The sequence below is a fragment of the Rosa rugosa genome, chromosome 2 (assembly GCF_958449725.1).
Source record: "Rosa rugosa chromosome 2, drRosRugo1.1, whole genome shotgun sequence".
Lineage (NCBI taxonomy): Eukaryota > Viridiplantae > Streptophyta > Magnoliopsida > Rosales > Rosaceae > Rosa > Rosa rugosa.
This window is the reverse complement of record NC_084821.1, coordinates 28390169-28404858: the sequence shown is the minus strand read 5'-3', so window position 1 is coordinate 28404858 and position 14690 is coordinate 28390169. Positions and strand designations below refer to the sequence as shown.

At 38.5% G+C, this 14690-nt stretch overlaps 1 long non-coding RNA gene across 1 annotated transcript; it reads left to right on the top strand.

Annotated features, from left to right (window-relative positions):
* The first annotated feature begins 12051 nt into the window (after positions 1-12051).
* Positions 12052-14341, top strand: LOC133727791 (uncharacterized). The gene is made up of 3 exons (XR_009855358.1): positions 12052-12418; positions 12897-12958; positions 14056-14341. It is a non-coding gene; the product is annotated as an uncharacterized LOC133727791 (long non-coding RNA).
* Positions 14342-14690: the final 349 nt, after the last annotated feature.

Sequence of the window (14690 nt, the reverse complement as noted above, 5' to 3'; positions counted from 1 at the left end):
AATAAATCAAGTTAAGAAAGAAATAATTCTCTTAAAAATAGAAATTACAGAACTCAACTGTAAACCTACAAAATAGAAGAGAAAGAAGAAAATGTTCAAAAGGTTGAAGAAAATGTGGTTAATCAACAATTTATTGGATTCATTACTCAAGTAACTTATCAAAAATGGAAAACAATTATAACTCTTGTAATTTCATAATCTTATACTATCAAAATGGTAGCCTTGATTGATACAGGAGTAGATATGAACTGTATTCAACAAGGAATAATCCCTACCAAATATTGTAAAAAATCAAAAGAAAATCTTACTGGAGCAGAAGGATCAAAATTAAAAATACAACACAAATTACCTAAAGTTCATGTATGTGTAGACAATATCTGCATACAAACATTTCTTGCAATTGTCAATAATTTGGATACTGAACTGATTCTAGGAACCCCCTTTATTAGTTTAATTCATCCTTTTTTGACGACTGATGAAGGTCTGGAAGCAACAACTTTAGGCAAAAAATTTCATTTTCCTTTTATTGAAAAAGCAAAAACTAGAAACTTAAACCTAGTTCCTTTTATTGATGGGGTTTTTAATTCTGTACTAACTTTGGTGCTGTCAGGCTCCAACAAAAAGACAACATTCTGAAACTCACTCACACCATCGTAATCAGTTAAGACCATTGTGGAGGATCTGTAGTACCAAGGCCCTTTCGTAAGAACCTTATGCGTAACTCAGGCTTAAAGCAACAGAGGAAATGACTATTATGAATGTCCATGAATAAATTGAAGAGCGGAGGAAGAGATTGGGAAGATTGGATATAGCCGCAAGCAGCTAATTAGGTGGAGCTGAGAGGCAGCGCTCTCATAGGCAGGGTCTTGTATCTGCTTAGTGACTTTTTTTTTCCCTTTTTTTTTTTTTTGGTAATGAGGTATTATTTAAGCTGCCACAAAGCAAGCCCAAATGGTTGAAAATAGAACCACAACATAAGTCCGATGGACAAGCCCAAACGACCTAATAATAAAAGAAAGGAAAAAATTCAGTTTACCCCCCTGAACTTTGGGCCTAAAATCAGACTGGTCCTTAAACTTTTTTTTTAATCAGACTGGTCCTTGTACTCTCAAACAACATCACTCGAGTCCAAATTTTGAATCCGGGTCCAAAAATGACGTCATCTGCTGAGTTGGAGCCGGCAAGGGGGCCCACACTTCAGATTTTTAAACCCTAAAGGAGGGCATAATGGACATTTCAAATTTAATATAATTTCTAATTTTTATTTTTATTTTTTCTCTATACTCTCTCTCTCTCTCTCTCTCTCTCTCTCTCTCTAATCTCTATCGGTGACCCCTTCTACGATGCTGAAACCCCTCCTCCTCCGCCAAGCCCAAGAGTGAAAGAAGAAGCGTTCTTGATGCAGGAGGTGGAATCAGAGTCGTATTCGTTGCAGGAGAGACTGGAGTAATCAGAGATGCGGTGGAAGACGGCAAAGATTCCGATGTCGAAGGTGGCGAGGACAAAGATGAGGAAGAGGATTAGGAAAGGGAGGTCCTTGATGGGATGAGGGTCGTGGTTGTAGGAGATCTGGAGGTAATAGGTCGGGTCTGAGTTGAGTTGGTTGGAGTAAGGGGAGGGAGGAGGTGGCAGGGCGTCGAGTTTGGAGAGGAGGGGAGTGGCCGACGAGTCGTAGAGGGAGAGGAGCTTATTGGGTTCTTCGGAGCTGCCCATCAGAAAGTGGTGGGTTCTAGAGAATTAGAGATGACAATGAGGTGGGTTATATTGCGTTGACTAGTAATCGGAGTTGGGGAAGAGCTAGATGGGGAAATTGAGGTTCCCATTGCCGGTACGAGTGAAATTGTGAAGACCGGGTGGGGGAAGAGTTGGGTGACAAAGTGAATGAGTTCAGTATCGGAGTGAATGGGTTGTGGATTTGAATTTGACAGCAATTAGATTTGTTGGGCGTGGAAAAGATTTCTCCGATTTCCGGCTTGGTGGCCGATATAGAGAAGGTGTGTGTGTGTGTGTGTGTGTGTGTGTGTGAGAGAGAGAGAGAGAGAGAGAGAGTATAGAGAAAAAATAAAAATAAAAATTAGAAATTATATTAAATTTGAAATGTCCATTATGCCCTCCTTTAGGGTTTAAAAATCTGAAGTATGGGCCCCCTTGTCGGCTCTAACTCAGCAGATGACGTCATTTTTGGACCCAGATTCAAAATTTGGACTCGGGTGATGTTGTTTGAGAGTACAAGGACCAGTCTGATTAAAAAAAAAGTTTAAGGACCAGTCTGATTTTAGGTCCAAAGTTCAGGGGGATAAACTGAATTTTTTCCTAAAAGAAAACTTAATTTCCACGTATGCTCAAATAAAGAGCTAGTACAAGGAAATTAAACCTTAAAAAGCTAAATACTAAAATATGGGCCCAATAAGAGGCCCAATACAATACAGAAACCCCAGTTATTGTAGTCCCCTCGCTGTCAACTACAAGATGTCATTGATATACCGCCGAAAGCAGAAAAGCCTCAGAGTACTGTACTAATTGTCCGATGCCAATTGAATACCAAAACACAAAACATATGGAACCCAACATTCAAAGGGAAAAGATCCTTCAAAATGAAATCATTCCCTCCACCACAGAGACACATCTCAAGAAAGAACCATGGCTGCAGAGATGGAACCAAGAATTAGAGTGTAGAACAAGAACAGGGACAAGAACGATGGAGAATGGGGGGTGGAAAACACATGAGCACCCATACTCGCCAAGTTAAGTGACTTGCACTTTATAATTGCAGGCATACGAATCCTCTTGGAGTTTTAAGGTAGAAAGAGATGACATGTTAAGAGGTTGAGTGATCTCAGATCTGGAAACATATGAGATCAGTTGACAATGTGAAAAAAGGAAAAGAAAATTCGAGGAACAACGTCCTCTCAATCTGGACATAGCCAAGAGTGCAGCACAAAGGGCACAAACTATCACCACTGATATGCTATAAGTAGCAAGCAATTTAATCCTGAAAAATGTCATCATTAGTATACAATAAGTAGGGATCTTTCAAGCTAGGGATTGAGGGTACATAAGTCATTGCATAAGCAAATAAAGAATTAAGGTATAGTTTAAGGTATATTACATGAAAATATAAACAAAGAATCAAAGAATATAACAAAATCATAAATTAGGGGGGTAGTAGGGTTTGTAAACACAAATTAAAAGAATCAAAACATAAAAAGTAAACATATATACAATGATGAAGGTGAAACGCAAGGAACAAAGTATTCAAACCATAGTCATATGAATGAAACAAGTTACAATCCTTATAGTTGATTATCTATGTCATGAGAAAGAAGTTGACCGTGTGAAACGTTAGTAAGCAAACGATTTCCCATATTTACTTTCCTTGGATATGTAATCTAACTGAAAGCACCTAAATTAAACCTATTAAACATACAATCATAATCTAGAAAGCTAGCTAACCAAGAACACATCCAATGCATGAAGAACAAAAAAATGATGTCAACCAAAGTGCACAACCTATTATAAGAAAGCTTATCTATTTGCAATCCTCTTTAATTGATCTCAACTTTTGTCCAAAGCTTTTACTACTTTTGAAATAGGTTCACAGAACTATTAGGTGAATTGTTTACCTAAATCTAGCTCCAATTACATGCATATATCCTAAGCCTGCACTCAAAGAACACACACACACACACACACACACACATATATATATAAGTTTTCTATAAGCCAGAATCAATATTTAAGCACTCTCACATAAGCAACATAGAAATCAAGATATAGGAAACATAACTTTATTATCAAACATACAAACAGGCTTTAAACTTTATCCTTCACGTCATATTAACTAATCGTACATAGTTTTTGAAATCAAACCAAGAAAAATTAAAAGAGTTCATAAAGAAAAAGATTAAATACACCATGAAAGATGGAAGACAAGACTTTGAAGACGTTGAACACTTGAAGATCTTGAAAGCAAGCACCTCCAAGGGACGGTAATAAAGGTGGTCGTGCTAGGGTAGATGTATCGCACGGCTTCTTCTTCTCCTTGGTTGATAACGCAAACTATGAAGACTAGAGAATGGAATTCTAAATTTATAAGTGAAAGAATGAAAGAATCTAAACTACTTAGACGCTCTCATTGCTACAAGCCCCATGCAATTACTGCTATTTAATCCACAAGGGGGAGCATATTCCAGAAGAATCTAAAGGCTCTTCATCACCGCTATCATCACCAGAAGGTTCTGATCAAGAAGAAGACAAAATGGGGAACAAAAATCAATCCATTAGGCAACTCTCTTCGTCTGTGGTTCAAGGAGGGATCCCTACGAGCATTGTGAACCCTGTTGTTGCTGAGGAGGGGAAGTCTGTGGATTTTGAGCTGAAAAGTGGACTATTACATAGGCTCCCTATGTTTCATGGCCTTATTGTGGAGGACCCTAACAAGCACCACTAAGAGTTTCAGTTCGTATGTACAACCATGACTCCTCAAGGGGCAGATGAAAATATCCTAAAGTTCAAGGCTTTCCCTTTCTCCCTAGCTGGCAGAGCTAAAGACCGGTTATATAAGCTTCCTTCATGGTACACCACATCATGGGACGCCGTGATGAAAGCTTTCTTGGAAAAATACTTCCCAACATCAGGAGTTATTATGCTTACGCCAAATGCTTGACGCTATGGCTGGAGGGGCCTTTGTGGATAAATCACCTGCTGTTGGGAAAGAATTGATTGCCAATCGTACCCTAAACGCCCAAAAGTATGAGAGTGTAGATCAAATAACTCGAAGGGTAAATGAGGTAAGCACTAGTTCTACTATTGAGGATAAATTGGATAAACTCACCCTTCTTGTGAATCAGGCTTTAGGTCCCAAGGGAGGTACAATGTTGGCTTGTGGGGTGTGCTCTATGCAAGGGCACGTGATTGACCAATGGCCCCAACTCATAGATAATGGAGGGTGGGAGTCCCTGAATGCTATTAGAGGATATCAAGGAGGGCCTTAAGGCCCTAGAATGACCCTTTCTCCAACACATATAACACTGGGTGGAGGGACACCCCAGTTTTTGATGGAGGATAATGACAATGTGCAGAATGCCAATACCTTCAATTGTGGTTCTCAAGGTGTGATACCCCGAAAAATTCGTTATTATTTTCCGAGGATTTTCCGGAATTTATTCAGTGATTGTTGGGACGATTTCATGGTTTGGGAATGAAGTGGAATTATTTTCGGACGAATTTTTATTCGAAACACGATGTTTTTAGGGGGTCACAAAGTCTGACTTTTTATACATTGGTTTTCTCTAAAAACTTCCTTCATAAAAGTTGTAGAGCGCGTCGATACGAGTTCGTGAATATGTAGAACATGAAAATCAGAGTTCGTATGAAGAAGTTATGGTCGTCGGAAAAAGTTTCCATTTTGGTATATATAGGATTTTTCCGAAAATATTTCATACTTCCATTTTTGGAAGATTTCTAGAAATTTCCGGAAACCCAGACTCTCACTGCAATCCGCCGACCCGACCCGAACCCAGGAACCCGACCCGAGTTTTTCAGCCAACTTCGACCACCTCTGGCAACGGGACCGGCCCCATTCATCTCAGACTTGTGTCGCCGTCTTCCTCCAGCCCTTCCTTCCCTCCGATAGCCACCGCAGACGACGGATCGAACCCAAGAAAGCATGGAGGTTCGGGATCCGACCGAATTTTTCATCTCTGGTGACAGCAGCGGCTCAAACTGATCATTCTAGGTTCGTGGGAGCTTCCTCTTACGATCCATGATGGTGGTTAAGGACGATTTTCACCGGAGCAAAGTCAACCCACGGTGAACAGTGATTCATGGCTTGCGAGGTAGTTTTCAATCCTTTTCGCTTCGATTCTGACTTGATGCTAGTTAGGAAAGTTGTGCATGATGAGAAGAAGATCTTTAATGTTGGGAGTTTTGTGAAATATTGAGTTTTTGGCCGACGGCGGTGCGCTACCGCCTGTGGCGGCCTTCTGGCCATGTAAGGGACTGTTTTTGGTATTATATATCTTCTACTCGTCGATACGAGCGTTTCGATATATAATACGCAATTTTCGGAGTTCGTATGAATTTGTTAAGATTTTTACGGTTTCGGACCGTTCGATTATTCGATCCTTGAGGATCCGAGCGTTCGATCGACTTGTGGTTTTGACATATCGATCGTGGAAGTATTCCAGAGACTTTGGGAGGTCTCGGATGTGGTTTCGCCTCAATTGGCATTACTTTGGGATTTTAGTTCGATTTGGGGATTCGAACTTTGATTTTTGAGATTCGTTGACTGAATCAAGGCTGTACTTTCCTTAGGTGCTTGACAGTGTACGTTCTGTAAGTAATCTAGTGGTGTGAAGAGGCAGCGGGAATTTCGAGGTGAGTAATCTCACAAGGTTCATTTATGAACGAAGTTACCTTTATTGTTTTAGGAGTTATTTATTTAACTGCAAACTATAATTGGTATTAGTAGGCATTCCTGAGCGAATAACTACGTATATATATTTACGTGAAATATGTATGTTTTGGTGGGTTTTGGTTGATTTATGAAAACAATATGCATGGGTGATGCTTTTTATTGTTTTGTGTTTTGGCTTTTCGGAAAACAAATGATTGTGAAAATGTTGATTTCGATTTGTTTGAAAAGCGTTGAGATTTGTGTAACATTTTGAGTCCTGAGCGACTTCTTTAAATGTTTTATTCTGAGGAACTGAGAGGTCCGAGGACTCAGTTCCTCGGAATGAAGGTCTGTGAGCGACCTTGGGCAGTATACCGAATAGTCACGTCTTTGGCCGAACGAGTAGTTACGGTTTCAGTTAGAGCTCTAGTCTGTCTTCCATTGTAATTCATGGGGTAAAGGGGCAAGGTTATATCTAACTCATGAGATTACGTGTTTTTAGGGAACAAGGTGTGAGTTACTTTCCTTATTAACGGTTTTTAAGGGAACAAGGTGTAAGTTGTTTTCCTTATTGACGATTTGATAGAAAGCAAGGAGTGAGTTGCTTTCTATGTTACGTTTTGAAAGGAACCAAGGGGTGAGTTGTTTTCCTTTATTACGTGCTTTTAAGGAATTAAAGTGTGAGTTGTTTTCCTTATCACTTGGGTGAGTTGTTTCCTTGAGTTGCATTACCATGACTTGGATTTCGTAATTTTGGAAATTGTCTTTGAGCGTCAAATATGATTTCAAACATTACTTGAAGGGTTTTGTTTTAGACTACTGATCATGGATTTGAATGCTATATTGGAACATGAACATATGGATTCTGTTCAAAGTAGACTTGTTGATGCATGCTATTGAAATATGTGGAATTGATAGTTGATGCTGTGAAATATGCTTATTGACTGTCAGATTTAGGAGACTTATGCATGTGTTACTGTTGCTAGTTTTTGAGTTTTCTCATACAAGCTTGCAAAAGTTTACCGGGTTTGTGTTTGCAACCCGGTGCACTATTCCATGGTGTAGGGGTTCATCTCGCAGGTTAGGGTTGATAGGAGCATAAAATGCGACGTTAATAATGTTTAAACCCTATATTTTGCTAAGTTATTTCCTTTATCTTGATCAATTTAACTTACTTAGTGTTTTTACAGGTAAAATGGAGTCTCAAAGTCCAAAAATGGCTAAGGAAGGCACAAGTGGGGCAGAAATGGAAAGAAATGAAGAAATGGAAGTTTCCCAGTTGAAGTAGGAGTCTGAAGCTGACTTGGACTAGGAGTTCTACTTGGACAAGGAAACCCAATTCTACTCAGATAAGGAATACTAGTATGACAAGGAGTCCCTGTTGGATAAGGATTACTCAAGAAGGTTCCGGAAGAGTGTAGAAGTATCTCGGAAAAGAAAGCAATATTCAACTAGGAAACCTATACTTGCATATGGAGTTCAACTCATACTAGGAGAGCCTTGGAACGTTCATGAAGTATCTAGAAGTCTCAAGAAGATCATATGCCGTGCACATGGAAGAGCAATACACCTTGGATTCGGTTTTGAGAGAAACATGGAGTTGGAATTCGAAGTGGAAAAGGATTGGAATTCGAAGTGAGATTCTTGAAGGTTCTAGGGAGTTCTTGACGTTTCATTCTTCAACAAAGCACATGGAAGACATGTGAGTGGCATGTGATGTGAAGGAAAATCGAGTTGGACTTAAGTTGTGCTTTAAAAGTCAAATCCATTACAGATTCGGATTACTGCCTGTGCAGATCAGTCAACTTCAACGGAGTATCAAAAATACCTCAGAGCTCAGAAAATTATGATCTTTATATGGTTGGAAAGCTACAGATGTCTAGTTTCCATAACGTTTTACATATCGTCGATATCTATTTTCTAGAAGAAGTTATGGCTGTTTTAGTGCACTGAGGTCAAGTCTGCCGGAAATCTGCTTTGTGCCAAACAAGTCCTAAATCAACACAACTTTGGAGAAACCAATTAGAAACGAATTGGGAGTGCCTTGAGACGTTCTCCTATATATACCTAGTGTATTTGACGTCTCAAGGTTGACACATATTCTCCACAATTTCGATTCTCACCGGTTTTCTCTTGAGTTTCAGGTTTTCGCATCTTGCAACTTCTAGCCGTGCCATCCTCCATCCCTTGCCGTGATCTTCACCTTGTGTTACTGCCTTGGATCTGCTTTGGACCTTGGGACGTAGTCAAGGGTTGTTCATACCATCTTCATCATGTTTTCTTCTCGGTTTTGTAACTTGTTAGATAGAAATTCTGTTTTTGTTTTTCTTTGTGTAAAACCGAAACCATGAGTTAACTTTCTGATTTTTGGATGCAATTTTGATATGCTTTTCTATGTTTGATGTGTTTGTGTGTTCTTTGTTCCTGTTGATTGCCGAAATATGGAATGATAATCTGGTTTTGTTTTATAGATAACTTTTATGTGTTCTTGTTCTTTGGTTCGAAACATAGGATGATTGCATGTAATTTGAGCTAGTAATTAGGTGAACGCTTGTTGATCCTAGTTCGATATGGTAGTAAAGGCTTTGTACAAAGGTCGAGATCAGATTATGCATGTAATGAAAAGACTTGCTTTGAGTACTTGAATTTGCATGTTTATTGACTAAACTTTCACTTGCTCTTAATGATTTGAATGCATGAGATTATGAGTCGCTTTGATTGTGTGATACTTGCATTTAAAGTATATTGGTTAGGCGCTTGTTCTAGTCAATTGTGTAAAGGGAAGTCATATAAGGGACATTGGGCGCTTGTAACTTTGTTTCTTGGTCAATATCTTTCCATGGTAATTAACAAGATTAAGGGATGCATGAATATGTTGTTCTTGGATTGTTCTTGATAAATTGTTTTCCAAAAATCCTTCTTTTCCCACCTATGTAAATAAAAACGTTTTTGTTCTTTAATGTTTTCGAAAATTTATGTTTTCCAATCTTCAAAAACCCCCCAATCTTTTATGTTTTGTGTTCTTGTATATGTGTAATTAATTAAAATTAACTTAGAATTTTAGGTAGCATGTTAACTTAGATAATAAAATAATAAATAAATAAATAAAATGTTTTTAAAAATTCATGAATAGTGATCCGTGAATAGTACATATGTGTTGGTGTTTTCTAGGAATTAATTTAGTGGTTTATAGGATTTTGTTTTGTGTTTTTTAGGTGTTCCTAAATTTTAGGGATGCTTTGGTGTTTTTTAGGAAAAGTAGTTAGAGTTAGTTTTGACTTAGGATTCATTGTTAAACTTGGTTTAGAATCTGTTTCTTTGTTATATATGGATTCCCTATGTGATATGGATTTGTAATTGTGTATAAATAGGAGTGGGATTTCCAAAACCTTTTCTAACTTAAATTCTCTCTTTCTTTCGAATTCTATGTGTATATATACTTGTGAATTTCGTTTCTTTCTCTCATTCCTTTGCTCTCTAATTCGTGTAACATGTATGTGCTTACTCTCTAACTCTTTGTTGTTTCTTTTGTTGTTCGAAATTTATGCATGTTTATAACTTGTTAACTTCTAATTTTCGTAAACTTGTATATTCTATTCTTTAATTTGTTTCTCACATGTTAGCACCCTCGATCCCCGGTTTAGAACGATCCCTGCTTATCCTATACTAACGTTCGACTTTTTCAGGGTTTAAATTGGCGAATGCTTTTGCACGTATCAAGGGTAAGCGTGGTTGAAGCTATAGAACTTCCTTGCTGTTGCAATGGTAGGTTTACTACCTAATTGTGGTACACACATGTTAGTCTTCCGTTGTGTATTGAGAGTAGTGTGTGCTGTTACTTATTGAATTGATGTTTCAGTTTAATTTGTAAACTCTGCTTAATGTAATATGTGACTCTAAAGAACGAGTCTGTATCTACATTGTGGGTTCGGGACATCGTTTGGTTGCCTTGTTTAAAGGAAAAATTTTCACAGCTATTTAGTATTGGTGTCCGAACCACCATGCTCGGTGCTTGTATTTGTATTATTATTGCTTTTGAAATTTGGGGAGTGACACAAGGGTCCTTTCAAAAGCCCCAACAAACTCCTCAACAAGCCTCAGGTAATTCTAATTCTATTTATGATAAAATGTTTAAGGCACTAACCAGTTCCACGCAGGCTTTGATCCAAGGATAACAAACCCATAGAAAGGATATTGCAAACCTTAAGAAACAAATGGGCCAAGTTGTGGACTTTATGAGCAAGATCCATGAAACTGGGAAGCTCTCTAGTAACACAATACCAAATCCAAAAGGTAACATCGAGAATGCTTCAATTGTGACTACTAGAAGTGGAAACGTATTTCCAGATCAACCTAAGGCACCCAAGAAATCCCAATTTCATGGGCTTTGCTCCTCCTCAATCTCAGCGTCCTTAGGTTGATCCACAAATACGTTTCCACTTCTAGTAGCCACAATTGAAGCATTAATTCTCGATGTTACCTTTTGGATTTGGCATTGCGTTACTAGGGAGCTTCCCAATTTCATGGATCTTGCTCATGAAGTCCACAACTTGGCCCATTTGTTTCTTAAGGTCTGCAATGTCCTTTGTATGGGTATGTTGCCCTTGGATCAAAGGCTACGTGGAACTGGTTAGTGCCTCAAACATTTTATCTAATTAGAATTAGAATTACCCGAGGCTTGTTGAGGAGTTTGTTGGGGCTTCTAAAAGAACCCTTGAGGACCACAATTAAAGGTATTGGCATTCTGCACGTTGTCATTATCCCTCCATCTAAAACTGGGGTGGTCCGTTGACACGCCCAAAATAGACGCTCAACTTAACCCTGCAAGATGTAGTCGTTAGCAATATAGAGTAAGCAAGGATCGTTCAAGCCGGGGATTTAGGGTAACAAATTAATCACACAAAATAAAAACAAACTAATTTAAAGGGCTAAATACTAGTTAGTACCTTGTGGTTTAGGTCCAAAATCAATTCAGTCCCTGTACTTCTAATTTCATCAAAAACACCCCTGCACTTTCAATTTTGATCTAATAGGTCCAATTCGTTAATATTCTTTCAAATAGTTGGATTATTTGTTGAAAAACTATTTATTTTTAATAGTAGGACTCACTCCTAAATTGACAATGCAGACCACCTCGACACCACATCATAAAACATAGGCCATATATGATCCACATTAACAAGTTAAATAACTCAATTGTCGGAAAACTAACAAATTGGACATATTAGATCAAAATTGAAAGTGCAGGGGTGTTTTTGATGAAATTAGAAGTTCAGGGACTGAATTGATTTTGGACCTAAATGTAACATCCCGAACCCAAATTCACCGGTTTACTAGTCATTTGGACAGTAAACGGTAATTTGTTTTACTTTTACTCTTTTTCAGCAACTTTAGTGGCCCTAAAAGTTGACTTTTTGTTCGGGTCAAAATTTGGGAAAATATTCTTCATGGAAGTCGTAGAGGACGTTAAACCGAGCGCGTGCATATGTGGTGCGTAAAAATCGGAGTTCGTATGTGAAAGTTATAAGTGAAAATGTGAATTTACTGTTCATGGTAACTCTGTATATATAAGGAAACTTACCGAGGTAAGTTCCCATTTCAGAACTTACCCTGACTCTCTCTCTCTCTCCTCTTCCTCTTCCCCGCGCCGCCCTCCCTTTTTCTTTTTCCGATTTCTTCACCGTCCGGCGTCCGATTGATGTGATTCCAGTTGTCCTTGGACCGTCTCTTCCTCCTCTATACGATGGTATCAGTGGGTATCGGTGATTTGGCCGGAAAACCCCGAATTTATGCAATCATCGTTACTGTAGCAATTTGCTTCTCCGGTGAAATTCTCCAGTTTTCGGCTATCTCCGGCGGGAAAATTGGTTCTATTAGGAGCGCCTCGAGTCACTGATCATCTTCCCTCAAGACTTCTAGCTGAAATTTCCACGTTTGGAAGGTGAATTTGAAGGATTTCCAAATTGGTGGGTTTGGAGATTTTCGGGTTTGTGTTCATCGGCAAAATTGGAGCACTTCAAGGTATTTTCTCAATTGGTCACAGTTATGAAAAATGCTTAGAATGTTGAGATGATTATGTGGTTGAAAATTTGGTGGCCGGATGAGGAGTTGGCCGGCGCATGAACAGTGCATGCGTGAACAGTGTCATGCGTGAACAGTGGTGACTTTTAAACAGTAATTTAAATTCTATTTTTTTTAGCTAGTTAAATTAATCCTATAAATTATGTAGAGCTTGTATGTGAAGTTTGGTAATTTTTTTGGAGAAACTTGGAATTAATTATGAATTTCTGAAGTTTAGGGTTTCGATTACCGAATTACGAGAATCCGACCGTCGGATATCTCTCGGTTCTGCCTTGGAACCTTTAAATTAACGAATTGGTATTAGTGGTATAATTTGGGCTGAATCCGAGGAGAATGGGAGATGTAATTTATGAGGAATTGAGTTTAGGAATTATATTAAATTGTTGAATAATTATTCACGGAATATAATCGTGTACAGGATGTCGTACCGAGCCCTGGCTCGATGAAGGAACTCGTATACGTGATCGTCGGAATAGTACTGTGAGTGGACTTTTGTTTTTAAGTAAATGATGCATGCATTTATTTTGAAATTATTGGTTTATTTAATTATCGTTTTAATTATCGAGCATGATATTTTGTCTTGGATTATAATTTGACATTGATTTTTCATGAGTTTCGGATATGAACTTATTATCCTCGGATTTGGATTTATGAGTTGTTTTTGAGAATATGAATTGATTTTCAGAAATTGATTATAATTATTATTTGAAATTCTGATATTGTGATTTTCAATGAATTCTTTTCCGAGGTGATTTCTGGAATTTCATATTTATTTTTCATTCACCGATTTGAGATCTCTGAAAGATTTTCGAAATGAGATTTCGATGGAATTATTTCTTGGTTGTTTATCGACTTTCGGTTTTGGCATTGGGAATGCCTCGATGATGATTTTGGAATTGGTTTTGTTTCGAATCATGATGATACTCTTGGCGTGTGGGACACGTCGTTGGAAATTCATTTGCGAGAGTTGGGGAAGCCTTATGTATTTATGGATTTACTTGGTTTTCGGTTATGTTTCCCTGTGCCATACTGAGGGGTGATTTTATCATGCTAGCATTGATTTTCCGCCTTTGTGGCGCGGTGATGGGATCACCGTAGCCCTTCCGCCTTTGTGGCGCAGGTTACTGTCTCTGTGACAATAATTCTGTAGCCCAGTATCCTATCGCTACACTTAGTGGCGTAAGGGTATATTACGGGAGTTATGGGAGTTCTTTAGCCTGGGAGGCTATCACCCAAGCCTGAGTGGCTTATTCGTATGGCTATCATCTTCCCCTACTCATTATATTATTGCTGGGCTAGCGGGGTCTAGTCCGATTCCCTTAACCAACGGGGCTGGTCTTATTTTCTTGAGTATCAGAGTTCTTTCCTCTTTGCTTGGTTGTGGCTAGCGGGGCTAGTCGGTTTTCTTGAGCTGAACTAAAGTTGTGTTTCTTTAAATTGTTGCATGCATCGGGATTTTTAAAGAAATAAATGTGGGAAAGTATAAAATACTTTTGGTTTTAAATTGTTTATTTTTGTCCACTCACGCTAACGTTTTTATGTACTTTCCCCTGGGCCCTTCGGTTTCAAATGCCCAGTGTGCAGGAGAAATTAGTTGAGGTCGGGCGTACATGGAGTCGAGGCATAGTCAACAGTATGGCTTCCGCGATTGCCTTGAATTAGGTTTTCCTCATTTACCTTTCTATTAGAATTGCTCTGATTACCTGCGGAATTAAGGTTATTAAGTCGAGATTTGTGTGTTGTGATTTTGGTTGATGTTGTTTGGGGGAGCAGGGTGGCTCCAGGAGAATAAGGATGGGTGATTTAGAAGTGTAAATTCTCTTTCTACAGGTTTTGGGTTGTCCACTTTAGGGGAAGTTCTGCCTAATTTTTGGCAAAATTTCTTCTAAGGTGGGCCCCGCAGGTCCACTACGGATTTCAGGGTGAAATTCGGGGCGGGTCCTGTCACTAAACCACAGGGTAGTAATTTGTATTTAGCCCTAATTTAAACTAACTAAAACACAAATCAAACAAATAAAATCCGAAACTAAACAAAACAAAAAAGTCAAATACTAGAAAAGAGAGAAACATATGGCAGGAAACAGAAGGGGATAGAAAGGGGTTCTGCAATCCAAAGCAAGAACAATATTTTGGGGTTTTTGGTTTTTTAACGAAAATAAAAGAGAATACAAAAGGAAAACGATTTTGATTTTAGGTTTTGAGAAAATAAGAT